Raw genomic sequence first — 12,084 nt, 5'->3', positions numbered from 1 at the left:
CCCTCACCCCTACAGACCAATCCCCACTGTGATCAATTCAGTGTCAGGATGGCTCTAGGTCGCCCGCAACCGACCAATGATAGGTGTCTGAGTCGACTGACTCTCAGATCATCCTCCACTGACTCGGCCCTGTTTACACCTCCACACAGGAATACACACTCAGAGCCTCCTGACTGGGCCCTGTTTACACCTCCACACAGGAATACACACTCAGAGCCTCCTGACTGGGCCCTGTTTACACCTCCACACAGGAATACACACTCAGAGCCTCCTGACTGGGCCCTGTTTACACCTCCACACAGGAATACACACTCAGAGCCTCCTGACTGGGCCCTGTTTACACCTCCACACAGGAATACACACTCAGAGCCTCCTGACTGGGCCCTGTTTACACCTCCACACAGCAATACACACTCAGAGCCTCCTGACTGGGCCCTGTTTACACCTCCACACAGGAATACACACTCAGAGCCTCCTGACTGGGCCCTGTTTACACCTCCACACAGGAATACACACTCAGAGCCTCCTGACTGGGCCCTGTTTACACCTCCACACAGGAATACACACTCAGAGCCTCCTGACTGGGCCCTGTTTACACCTCCACACAGGAATACACACTCAGAGCCTCCTGACTGGGCCCTGTTTACACCTCCACACAGGAATACACACTCAGATTCTACTGACTGGGCCCTGTTTACACCTCCACACAGGAATACACACTCAGAGCCTACGAGGACTTTCTATAAACTCCACTTTGCGTGTTTCGCTCACCTCTTTATTTTTTTAAAACTATGTTCGAGATGTGGTATCCACTCGGCTCGCTGCAAGGTGGGTCCATTTGCTCTGTTCCCGCAGTGTGGTCTCCCTGAGATCCCAAGTTAGAGGGATCCCTGGTGCACCATTTACCCAGGTCACCAGGAGCGGTCACCAAGTCAAGATTCACATCCCCAAATGTGGTGGTTAATTTCTTTAAAATCAATTGAGGAGACAAACTTATCACAAGTCAGAGTTATTCTTAAACTAAATCTTTAATCACTTAATAATGGAGCAGGGCAATACAACGTACACATACAAAATTAATCAATTGAGTGTTCTACGATAATGATGGCTGGTCAACAAATCCCCCCAGATGATTCGTTGAGAGATGAATCACCCCCAGATGATTCGTTGAGAGCCACGATACAAAAGTACAAAGGTCTTTTACAGCCAAGATACACCCCTTTTAACCTACTGTCATATCCTCACATGGTCTCTCCTATCATTGCTATGCAGACGACACAATTAATCTTCTCCTTTCCCCCTTCTGATAACCAGGTGGTGAATCGCATCTCTGCATGTCTGTCAGACATATCAGTGTGGATGACGGATCACCACCTCAAGCTGAACCTCGGCAAGACGGAGCTGCTCTTCCTCCCGGGGAAGGACTGCCCGTTCCATGATCTCGCCATCACGGTTGACAACTCCCTTGTGTCCTCCTCCCAGAGTGCTAAGAACCTTGGCGTGATCCTGGACAACACCCTGTCGTTCTCCACTAACATCAAGGCGGTGACCCGATCCTGTAGGTTCATGCTCTACAACATTCGCAGAGTACGACCCTGCCTCACACAGGAAGCGGCGCAGGTCCTAATCCAGGCACTTGTCATCTCCCGTCTGGATTACTGCAACTCGCTGTTGGCTGGGCTCCCTGCCTGTGCCATTAAACCCCTACAACTCATCCAGAACGCCGCAGCCCGTCTGGTTTTCAACCTTCCCAAGTTCTCTCACGTCACCCCGCTCCTCCGCTCTCTCCACTGGCTTCCAGTTGAAGCTCGCATCCGCTACAAGACCATGGTGCTTGCCTACGGAGCTGTGAAGGGAACGGCACCTCCATACCTTCAGGCTCTGATCAGGCCCTACACCCAAACAAGGGCACTGCGTTCATCCACCTCTGGCCTGCTGGCCCCCCTACCTCTGAGGAAGCACAGTTCCCGCTCAGCCCAGTCAAAACTGTTCGCTGCTCTGGCACCCCAATGGTGGAACAAGCTCCCTCACGACGCCAGGACAGCGGAGTCAATCACCACCTTCCGGAGACACCTGAAACCCCACCTCTTTAAGGAATACCTGGGATAGGATAAAGTAATCCTTCTAACCCCCCCACTTAAAAGATTTAGATGCACTATTGTAAAGTGGTTGTTCCACTGGATATCATAAGGTGAATGCACCAATTTGTAAGTCGCTCTGGATAAGAGCGTCTGCTAAATGACTTAAATGTAAATGTACATGACTGGGACCTAAAAGACACCCACCATGAGACCCACTAAATCTGCCCAAGAAGAGGAAAACAAAAGAAAATCCCACACCAAACTTAAAGACAGGAAGTAAACCAAAAAGGTGGAGCAACTAAAGGTGTTGACTCTCCACATGTATCAAGACAACTGGAGCACTGGGCCAGACACTCTTAAATAGAACCTGGACCAGCTCAGGTGAAACACCTTCCCACTAACGAGATGGACAAGCCAGCACAGGTGTAACACATACTGACTAACGAGGTGACACCAATCAGTGCACCCAACACACATTTCAGTTGAATGCATTCAGTTGTACAATCAATCAATCAATCAAATGTATTTATAAAGCCCTTCTTACATCAGCTGATATCTCAAAGTGCTGTACAGAAACCCAGCCTAAAACCCCAAACAGCAAGCAATGCCGGCGTAGAAGCACGGTGGCTAGGAAAAACTCCCTAGAAAGGCCAAAACCAAGGAAGAAACCAGGCTATGAGGGGTGGCCAGTCCTCTTCTGGCTGTGCCGGATGGAGATTATAACAACAAGGCCAAGATGTTCAAATGTTCATAGATGACCAGCAGGGTCAAATAATAATAATCACAGTGGTTGTCGAGGGTGCAACAGGTCAGCACCTCAGGAGTAAATGTCAGTTGGCTTTTCATAGCCGATCATTCAGAGTATCTCTACAACTTCCATTTCACGTAATCATCTACAAAGCTTCACCTTCTACAATATAAACATGGTGTCTACTGGCTACACGTATTTCTAAATAATAATATACAATCATACTTTTTTATCCTTTCTCTTTCTATAGAATCCTAAAACTCACTAGCTTCTAGAACTCTCGTCCCCTTGGAACGAGCCCAAACAAAACTCATCTCCAATACATTTATTGTATATATACAATACAGTGTGTTCTCTGGTGTAATGTCAGCTGGCTAGATTGACCAAAACTCTTCCCACATTGATCACAGCTATAAGATTACTCCCCTGTGTGTGTTCTCTGGTGCACTGTCAGATTGCCAGATTGACAAAAACTCTTCCCACATTGACCACAGCTATAAGATTTCTCTCCTGTGTGTGTTCTCTGGTGTAATGTCAGCTGGCTAGATTGACCAATACTCTTCCCACATTGACCACAGCTATAAGGTTTCTCTCCTGTGTGTATTCTCTGGTGTAAAGTCAGCTGGCTAGATGTAGTAAAACGCTTCCCACATTGATTACAGCTATAAGGTTTCTCTCCTGTGTGTATTCTCCGGTGTAAAGTCAGAGAGCCAGATGTAGTAAAACTATTCCCACACTGATCACAGCTGTAAGGTTTCTCTCCTGTGTGTATTCTCTGGTGTTGAGTCAGATGGCAAGATCGACCAAAACTCTTCCCACATTGATCACAGATATAAGATTTCTCTCCTGTGTGTGTTCTCTGGTGTAGATTCAGAGAGCCAGATGTAGTATAACTCATCCCACATTGATCACAGCTGTACGATTTCTCTCCTGTGTGTGTTCTCTGGTGCACTGTCAGCTGTCCAGAATGACCAAAACTCTTCCCACATTGACCACAGCTATAAGGTTTCTCTCCTGTGTGTATTCTCTGGTGTTGAGTCAGATGGCAAGATTGACCAAAACTCTTCCCACATTGATCACAGCTATAAGGTTTCTCTCCTGTGTGTGTTCTCTGATGAATTTTAATGCCTGATGAGGTGAATCTCTTCCCACAATCAGAGCAGCAGTGAGTTCTCTTCCCTGTGGGTCTTTGCAGGTGTTTATTGAGGTGTTCTGATCTGGAGAGACTCTTCTCTGCCTCTTCAGCATCATGAGGTTGTTGAGGCTCCCCAGAGGATCCACGATAGTGAAGTTTCTCTCCTGTGTGAACAATAAAGTCAGACAGATGATTAAAGGCCCACAACAGCGGTAATCCACTGTAAAAGGTGATGCCAACAGCGTAGCCATGATGTTGGACAACAATTGACGTCTGTCATGAATGTTAAAATTATTTGACAATTGTCTTAAAATGAGCAAGAATAGTCATATTTTGTCTTGTTTTCACATTAGTAGTAACATCGATGATTGTAGGCTAGAAATAAGTTATTCATGTTGTTGAAACTCTAAGCAGTGTGCCAGACGACTAATTGGTCTCCAATATAGGCCCCTTTCTGTGTTTGCTAAAATTGCAGCACGAGGGCAATTTGATTGCAGAAACTCCTCCCTGCTAATGAAGAAACCGATAGTTATGGATGTAGTATATCTGCCTGGAGCAAAAATGGTGAGCAAAGATTTTAGTTTTCACAATGTATTCTGAATGTGAACGGGGGAAACTCAGGGGAGTAACCTCCATTTCCAGGTTGATGATGAGTACATTTCACACTACTTTGGATTATAATTGTAAGGATATTTTTGAATGTCCTGTTTAATAAAATGTTTGCTAAAGCATTAAGAATTATGTGTAATTATTGAAGAACCGCGTTAATGACAGTATCCATTTGGGTGTTGTCAATAAAGTTAAGATTTTATTTTTTATTTCACCTTTATTTAACCAGGTAGGCCAGTCGAGAACAAGTTCTCATTTACAACTGCGACCTGGCCAAGATAAAGCAAAGCAGTGCGACAAAAACACAACAGAGTTACACATGGGATAAACAAACGAACAGTCAATAACACAATAGAAAAATCTGGAGTACAGAGGAAAAGCAAAAATTGGCCATAGTAGCGAAGTAATTACAATTTAACACTGAAGTGATGGATGTGCAGATGATGATGTGCAAGTAGAAATACTGGTGTGCAAAAGAGCAGAGAAAGTAAATAAAAACATGGGGATGAGGTAGGCAGTTGGATGGGCTATTTACAGATGGGCTGTGTACAGCTGCAGCGATCGGTAAGCTGCTCAGATAGCTGATGCTTAAAGTTAGTGAGGGAGATATAAGTCTCCAACTTCAGAAATTTTTGCAATTCGTTCCAATGATTGGCAGCAGAGAACTGGAAAGAAATGTGTCCAAAGTAGGTGTTGGCTTTGGGGATGACCAGTGAGATATACCTCCTGGAGCGCGTGCTATGGGTGGGTGTTGCTATGGTGACCAGTGAGCTGAGTTAAGGCGGCCTAGCAAAGACTTATAGATGACCTGGAGCCAGTGGGTTTGGCGACGAATATGTAGCGAGGGCTAGCCGACGAGAGCATACAGGTCCCAGTGGTGGGTGGTATATGGGGCTTTGGTGACAAAACGGATGGCACTGTGATAGACTGCATCCAGTTTGCTGAGTAGAGTGTTGGAGGCTATTTTGAAAATGACATCGCCAAAGTCAAGGATCGGTAGGATAGTCAGTTTTACGAGGGTATGTTTGGCAGCGTGAGTGAAAGAGGCTTTGTTGCGAAATAGGAAGCCAATTCTAGATTACATTTTGGATTGGAAATGCTTAATATTAGCCTGGAAGGAGAGTTTACAGTCTAGCCAGACACCTAGGTATTTATAGTTGTCCACATATTCTAAGTCAGAAACGTCCAGAGTAGTGATGCTGGACGGGCGGGTGCAGGCAGCGATCGGTTGAAGAGCATACATTTAGTTCTACTAGCGTTTAAGAGCAGTTGGAGGCCATGGAAGGAGTGTTGTATGGCATTGAAGCTCGTTTGGAGGTTTGCAAACACAGTGTAAACAGAATGGGCCAGATGTAAACAGAATGGTGTCTTCTGCGTAGAGGTTGATCAAAGAATCACCCGCAGCAAGAGCAACATCATTGGTATATACAGAGAAAAGAGTCGGTCCGAGAATTGAACCCTGTGGTACTCCCATAGAGACTGCCAGAGGTCCGGACAACAGGCCCTCCGATTTGACACACTGAACTCTGTCTGAGAAGTAGCTGGTGAACCAGGGGAGTCAGTCATTTGAGAAACCAAGGCTATTGAGTCTGCCGATAAGAATACGGTGATTGACAGAGTCGAAAGCCTTGGCCAGGTTGATGAAGACGGCTGCACAGTACTGTCTTTTATCGATGGCGGTTATGATATCATTTAGTACCTTGAGCGTGGCTGAGGTGCACCTGTGACTAGCTCGGAAACTGGATTGCACAGCGGAGAAGGTACGATGGGATTCAAAATGGTCAGTGATCTGTTTGTTAACCTCTTATGGCTAGGGGGCAGTATTTTCACGGCTGGATAAAAACGTACCCGATTTAATCTGATTATTAGTCCTGCCCAGAAACTAGAATATGCGTATAATTATTAGCTTTGGATAGAAAACACTCCAAAGTTTCTAAAACTGTTTGAATGGTGTCTGTGAGTATAACAGAACTCATTTGGCAGGCCAAAACGTGAGAAGATTCTGTACAGGAAGTACCCTGTCTGACCATTTCTTGAACTTGTTTGCCATCTCTATCCATTACAAATGATCTCTGCTCTAACGTGACACTTCCTACGGCTCACATGGTCTCTCAGAAGGCGGCAAAAAGCTGAATGACGTAATTCAAAGCCCTGGCTGAAACACACGAGCGCTTTTGCTAAGTGGTCTATCAGAGGACAAAGGGCTTAGGCGCGAGCACTGGCCACCCCCGCCTTTCTGTTTTTCCCTCTGTTTACAGTCACGCAGATTCCCGGTCGGAATATTATCGCTTTTCTATGAGATAAATTGCATAAAAATTGATTTTAAACAGCGGTTGACATGCTTCGAAGTACGGTAATGGAATATTTAGAATTTTTTTGTCACGAAATGCGCCATGCGCACGACCCTGATTTACCATTCGGATAGTGTCTAGAACGCACGAACAAAACGCCGCTGTTGGACATAACGATGGATTATTTGGGACCAAACCAACATTTGTTATTGAAGTAGAAGTCCTGGGAGTGCATTCTGACGAAGAACAGGAAAGGTAAGACCATTTTTATTATAGTAAATCTGATTTTGGTGAAGGCTAAACTTGCCGGGTGTCTAAATAGCTAGCCCTGTGATGGCCGGGCTATGTACTTAGAATATTGCAAAATGTGCTTTCACCAAAAAGCTATTTTAAAATCGGACATATCGAGTGCATAGAGGAGTTCTGTATCTATAATTCTTAAAATAATTGTAATGCTTTTTGTGAACGTTTATTGTGAGTAATTTAGTAAATTGTTAGTAAATTCCCCGGAAGTTTGCTAGTTTGCTAGTTCTGAACGTCACATGCTAATGTAAAAAGCTGTTTTTTGATATAAATATGAACTTGATTGAACAAAACATGCATGTATTGTATAACATAATGTCCTAGGTGTGTCATCTGATGAAGATCATCAAAGGTTAGTGCTGCATTTAGCTGTCTTCTGGGTTTTTGTGACATTATATGCTAGCTTGAAAAATGGGTGTCTGATTATTTCTGGCTGGGTACTCTGCTGACATAATCTAATGTTTTGCTTTCGCTGTAAAGCCTTTTTGAAATCGGACAGTGTGGTTAGATTAACGAGAGTCTTGTCTTTAAAAAGGTGTAAAATAGTCATATGTTTGAAAAATGGAAGTTTTCGGATTTTAGAGGAATTTGTATTTCGCGCCACGCCCATCATTGGATATTAGAGCAGGTGTTCCGCTAGCGGAACGTCTAGATGTAAGAGGTTAACTTGACTTTCGAAGACTTTAGAAAGGCAGGGCAGGATGGATATAGGTCAGTAACAGTTTGGGTCTAGAGTGTCACCCCCTTTGAAGAGGGGGATGACCGAGGAAGCGTTCCAATCTTTAGGAATCTCGGACGATACGAAAGAGAGGTTGAAAAGACTAGTAATAGGGATTGCCACAATGGCGGCGGATAATTTTAGAAAGAGAGGGTCCAGATTATCAAGCCCAGCTGATTTGTACGGGTCCAAGTTTTGCAACTCTTTCAGAACATCAGCTATCTGAATTTCGGTGAAGGAGAAGCTGGGGAGGCTTGGGGAAGTAGCTGCGGTGGGTGGGGAGCTGTTAGTGCAGTACGCCACAGGATGTTTTTGTGCTGGTCGAGTGGCAGTCAGGTCTGGAGTGAACCAAGGGCTATATCTGTTCTTAGTTCTACATTTTTTGAAAGGGGCATGCTTATTTAAGGTGGTGAGGAAATTATAATTAAAGAACAAGCAGGCATCCTCTACTGACGGGATGAGGTCAATATCCTTCCAGGAGACCAGGGCCAGGTTGATTAGGAAGGCCTGCTTGCAGAAGTGTTTTAGGGAGCGTTTGACAGTGATGAGGGGTGGTCGTTTGACCACGGACCCATAACGGATGCAGGCAATGAGGCATTGATCACTGAGATCCTGACTGAAAACAGCAGAGGTGTATTTGGAGGGCAAGTTGGTCAGGATAATATCTATGAGGGTGCCCATGTTTATGGATTTAGGGTTGTACCTGGTAGGTTCTTTGATTATCTGTGTGAGATTGAGGGCATCTAGCTTGGATTGTAGGATGGCCAGGGGTGTTAAGGATATGCCAGTTTAGGTCACCTAACAGAACGAATGCTGAAGATAGATGGGGGGCAATCAATTCACATATGGTGTCCAGGGTACAGCTGGGTACAGCTGGGAGCTAATTTTTTTAATTAGAAGCTCGAACTGTTTGGGCATAGACCTGGAAAGTATGATAGAACTCTGCAGGCCATCTCTGCAGTAGATTGCAACTCCTCCCCCTTTGGCAGTTCTATCTTGACGGAAAATGTTGTAGCTGGGAAATGGAAATTTCAGAATTTTTGGTGGCCTTCCAAAGCCAGGATTCAGACACGGCAAAGACATCAAGGTTGGTGGAGTGTGCTAAAGCAGTGAGTAAAACAAACTTAGGGAGGAGGCTTCTTATGTTAACATGCATGAAAACAAGGCTTCTACGGTTACAGAAGTCAACAAATGAGAGCGCCTGGGGGCACACAGGGCCTGGGTTAACCTCTTCATCACCCGAGGAACAGAGGAGTAGGATGAGGGTACGGCTAGAGGCTATCTAAACTGGTCGTCTAATGCGTTGTGAACAGAGAATAAAAGGAGCAGAATTCTGGGCGTGGTAGGATAGATTCAAGGCATAATGTACAGACAGGGGTATGGTAGGGTGCGGGTACAGTGGAGGTAAACCTAGGCGTTGAGTGATGATAAGAGAGGTTGCATCTCTGGAGGCACCAGTTACGCTAGGTGAGGTCACCGCATGTGTGGGAGGTCGGACAAAAGAGCTCTCTGAGGCATGTTGAGAGGGACTAGGGGCTCCGCAGTAAAATAAAACAATGATAACTACCCTAAACAACAGTATACAAGGCATATTGACATTAGAGAGACAAAGCAAGGCATAAAGCAATCACAGGTGTTGATTGGGATAGCTAGCTAAGACAACAACGGGTAAGACAACAACAGTTAATCAGCTAAGACAACAACAACAGGTAAAGTGTCGATGAATGGGCAGAGAGGGTCAGTTAACTACACACAGGGCCTGAGTTCGAGGCTGGGGCCGACAGATAAACAAAACAGAGTACCGTGATTAATGAACAGTCCAGCAGGGATCAGCTATGTAGCCAAGTGATCATAGGGTCCAGTGAACAGCAATATATGAACCAGGGAAGCCGTTAGGTAGTCGTTACTATGCTAGCCGGGAGACGCGCCTGGCTTGAGGCTAACTGGTGCTAGCTTCGGGACACCGACGTCTGGCAAAGGCCAGTTGAGGGCACATCGGACGGAATTACGTTGGCAGACCAGTCGTGATGGATCGTCGGGGCTCCATGTCAACAAAGGGTCCAGGCCAATTGGAAAAAGAGGTATTGTAGCTGGAGTAATTTTGTTTGCTAGCCGGGAGATGCACCTGGCTCAAGGCTAACTGGTGATAGCTTCGGGACAAGGGTGTTAGCCACTATAGCCACTCCGGTGCAAAGGTCCAGAGCTTACGGCAGGAATCCGGTGATGTAGTGGCTTCTAGTTGTGTTAGTGAAGAGTCCAGGAGGCATCAGCTGTGTAGCCGAGTGATCATAGAGTCCACTGAGCAGGCCGGGAGATGGGCTGGGCCACTCGGTAGCAGCTAGCTAGCTGCGATTATCCGGTGTAATGGTCCGCTAGCAGTGGCTAACAAGGACTAAATAGCTAGTAGCTAATTAGCTGGTTAGCTTCTGATGGCTAGCTTCTGATGGAGGTTCTAGCTATAAGGTCTAAAAAAATAGCAGATCCGTATCACATTGGGTGAGGCGGGTTGCCAGAAGTAATATTTAATTTAAAAATGGAAAAAGAGATTGAAATATATTGCAATATACATTTGAAGTCGGAAGTTTTCATAAACCTTAGCCAAATACATTTAAACTACATCTTTCACAATTCCTGACATTTAATCCTAGTAAATATTCCCTGTCTTAGCTCAGTTAGGTTCACCACTTTATTTTAAGAATGTGTAATGTCAGAATAATAGTAGAGAATTATTTATTTCAGGTTTTATTTCTTTCATCACATTCCCAGTGGGTGAGAAGTAGGAAATACATTCAATTAGTATTTGGTAGCATTGCCTTTAAATTGTTTAACTTGGGTCAAACGTTTTGGGTAGCCTTCCACAAGCTTCCCACAATAAGTTGGGTGAATTTTGGCCCATTCCTCCTGACAGAGCTGGTGTAACTGAGTCAGAATGTAGGCCTTATAGCTCGCACACACTTTTTCAGTTCTGCCCACAAATTTTCTATAGGGTTGAGGTCAGGACTTTGTGATGGTCACTCCAATACCTTGACTTTGTTGTCCTTAAGCCATTTTGCCTCAACTTTGGAAGTATGCTTGGGGTCATTGTCCATCTGGATGAATCATTTTCGACCAAGATTTAACTTCCTGACTGATGTCTTGAGATGTTGCTTCAATATATCCACATGATTTTCCTCCCTCATGATGCCATCTATTTTGTGAAGTGCACCAGTCCCTCCTGCAGCAAAGCACCCCCACAAAATTGTTATACATTTTGTCAACGTTTATGAGTTCTTCTGTAAATTAATGTGCCCATTCACCGATAGTTATGGGGAGAAAACATTTTCTGAACGTCATGCGCAAATGTAAAAATTGGGTTTTTGGATATAAATATGAACTTGATCGAACAAAAAATGCATGTATTGTGTAACATGATGTTCTAGGAGTGTCATCTGATGAAGATTGTCAAAGGTTAGTGCTTAATTTTAGCTGTATATCTGGTTTTGTGATGGCTATCCGTGCTTGGAAAATGGCTTTTTTTTGTTGCTAAGGTGCTATCCTACAATAATCTAATGTTTTGCTTTCACCGTAAAGCCTTTTTGAAATCGGACAATGTGGTTGGATTAACGAGTAGAGTATCTTTAAAATGCCGTATAATACTTGAATGAAAATTTTGAGAATTTTTGGGGGGGAATTTCGCGCCGTGCTATCTCACTGGTTGTTGTCCAACCAATCCCGTTAACCTCTCTAGGGTATGTGGGACGAAATCGTCCCACCTACTCAACAGCCAGTGGAATCCCGTGGCGCGTTATTCAAATACCTTAGAAATGCTATTACTTCAATTTCTCAAACATATGACTATTTTACACCAATTTAAAGACAAGACTCTCGTTAATCTAACCACACTGTCCGATTTCAAAAAGGCTTTACAACGAAAGCAAAACATTAGATTATGTCAGCAGAGTACCCAGCCAGAAATAATTAGACACCCATTTTTCAAGCTAGCATATAATGTCACATAAACCCAAACCACAGCTAAATGCAGCACTAACCTTTGATGATCTTCATCAGGTGACACTCCTAGGACATGATGTTATACAATACATGCATGTTTTGTTCAATCAAGTTCATATTTATATCAAAAACCAGCTTTTTACATTAGCATGTGACGTTCAGAACTAGCATACCCACCGCAAACTTCCGGTGAATTTACTAAATTACTC

General features: G+C 44.4%; 1 pseudogene; it reads right to left on the bottom strand.

Annotated features, from left to right (window-relative positions):
- Nucleotides 1-1,976: 1,976 nt before the first annotated feature.
- Nucleotides 1,977-9,881, bottom strand: LOC145866987 (uncharacterized; annotated as a pseudogene).
- Between the last annotated feature and the right edge of the window lie 2,203 nt (nucleotides 9,882-12,084).

The sequence above is a fragment of the Salmo salar genome, unplaced genomic scaffold (assembly GCF_965601325.2).
Source record: "Salmo salar unplaced genomic scaffold, fSalSal1 ptg000152l, whole genome shotgun sequence".
NCBI classification, from domain to species: domain Eukaryota; kingdom Metazoa; phylum Chordata; class Actinopteri; order Salmoniformes; family Salmonidae; genus Salmo; species Salmo salar.
The sequence above is the reverse complement of the archived record's forward strand: the minus strand, read 5'-3'. Positions and strand labels throughout refer to the sequence as shown.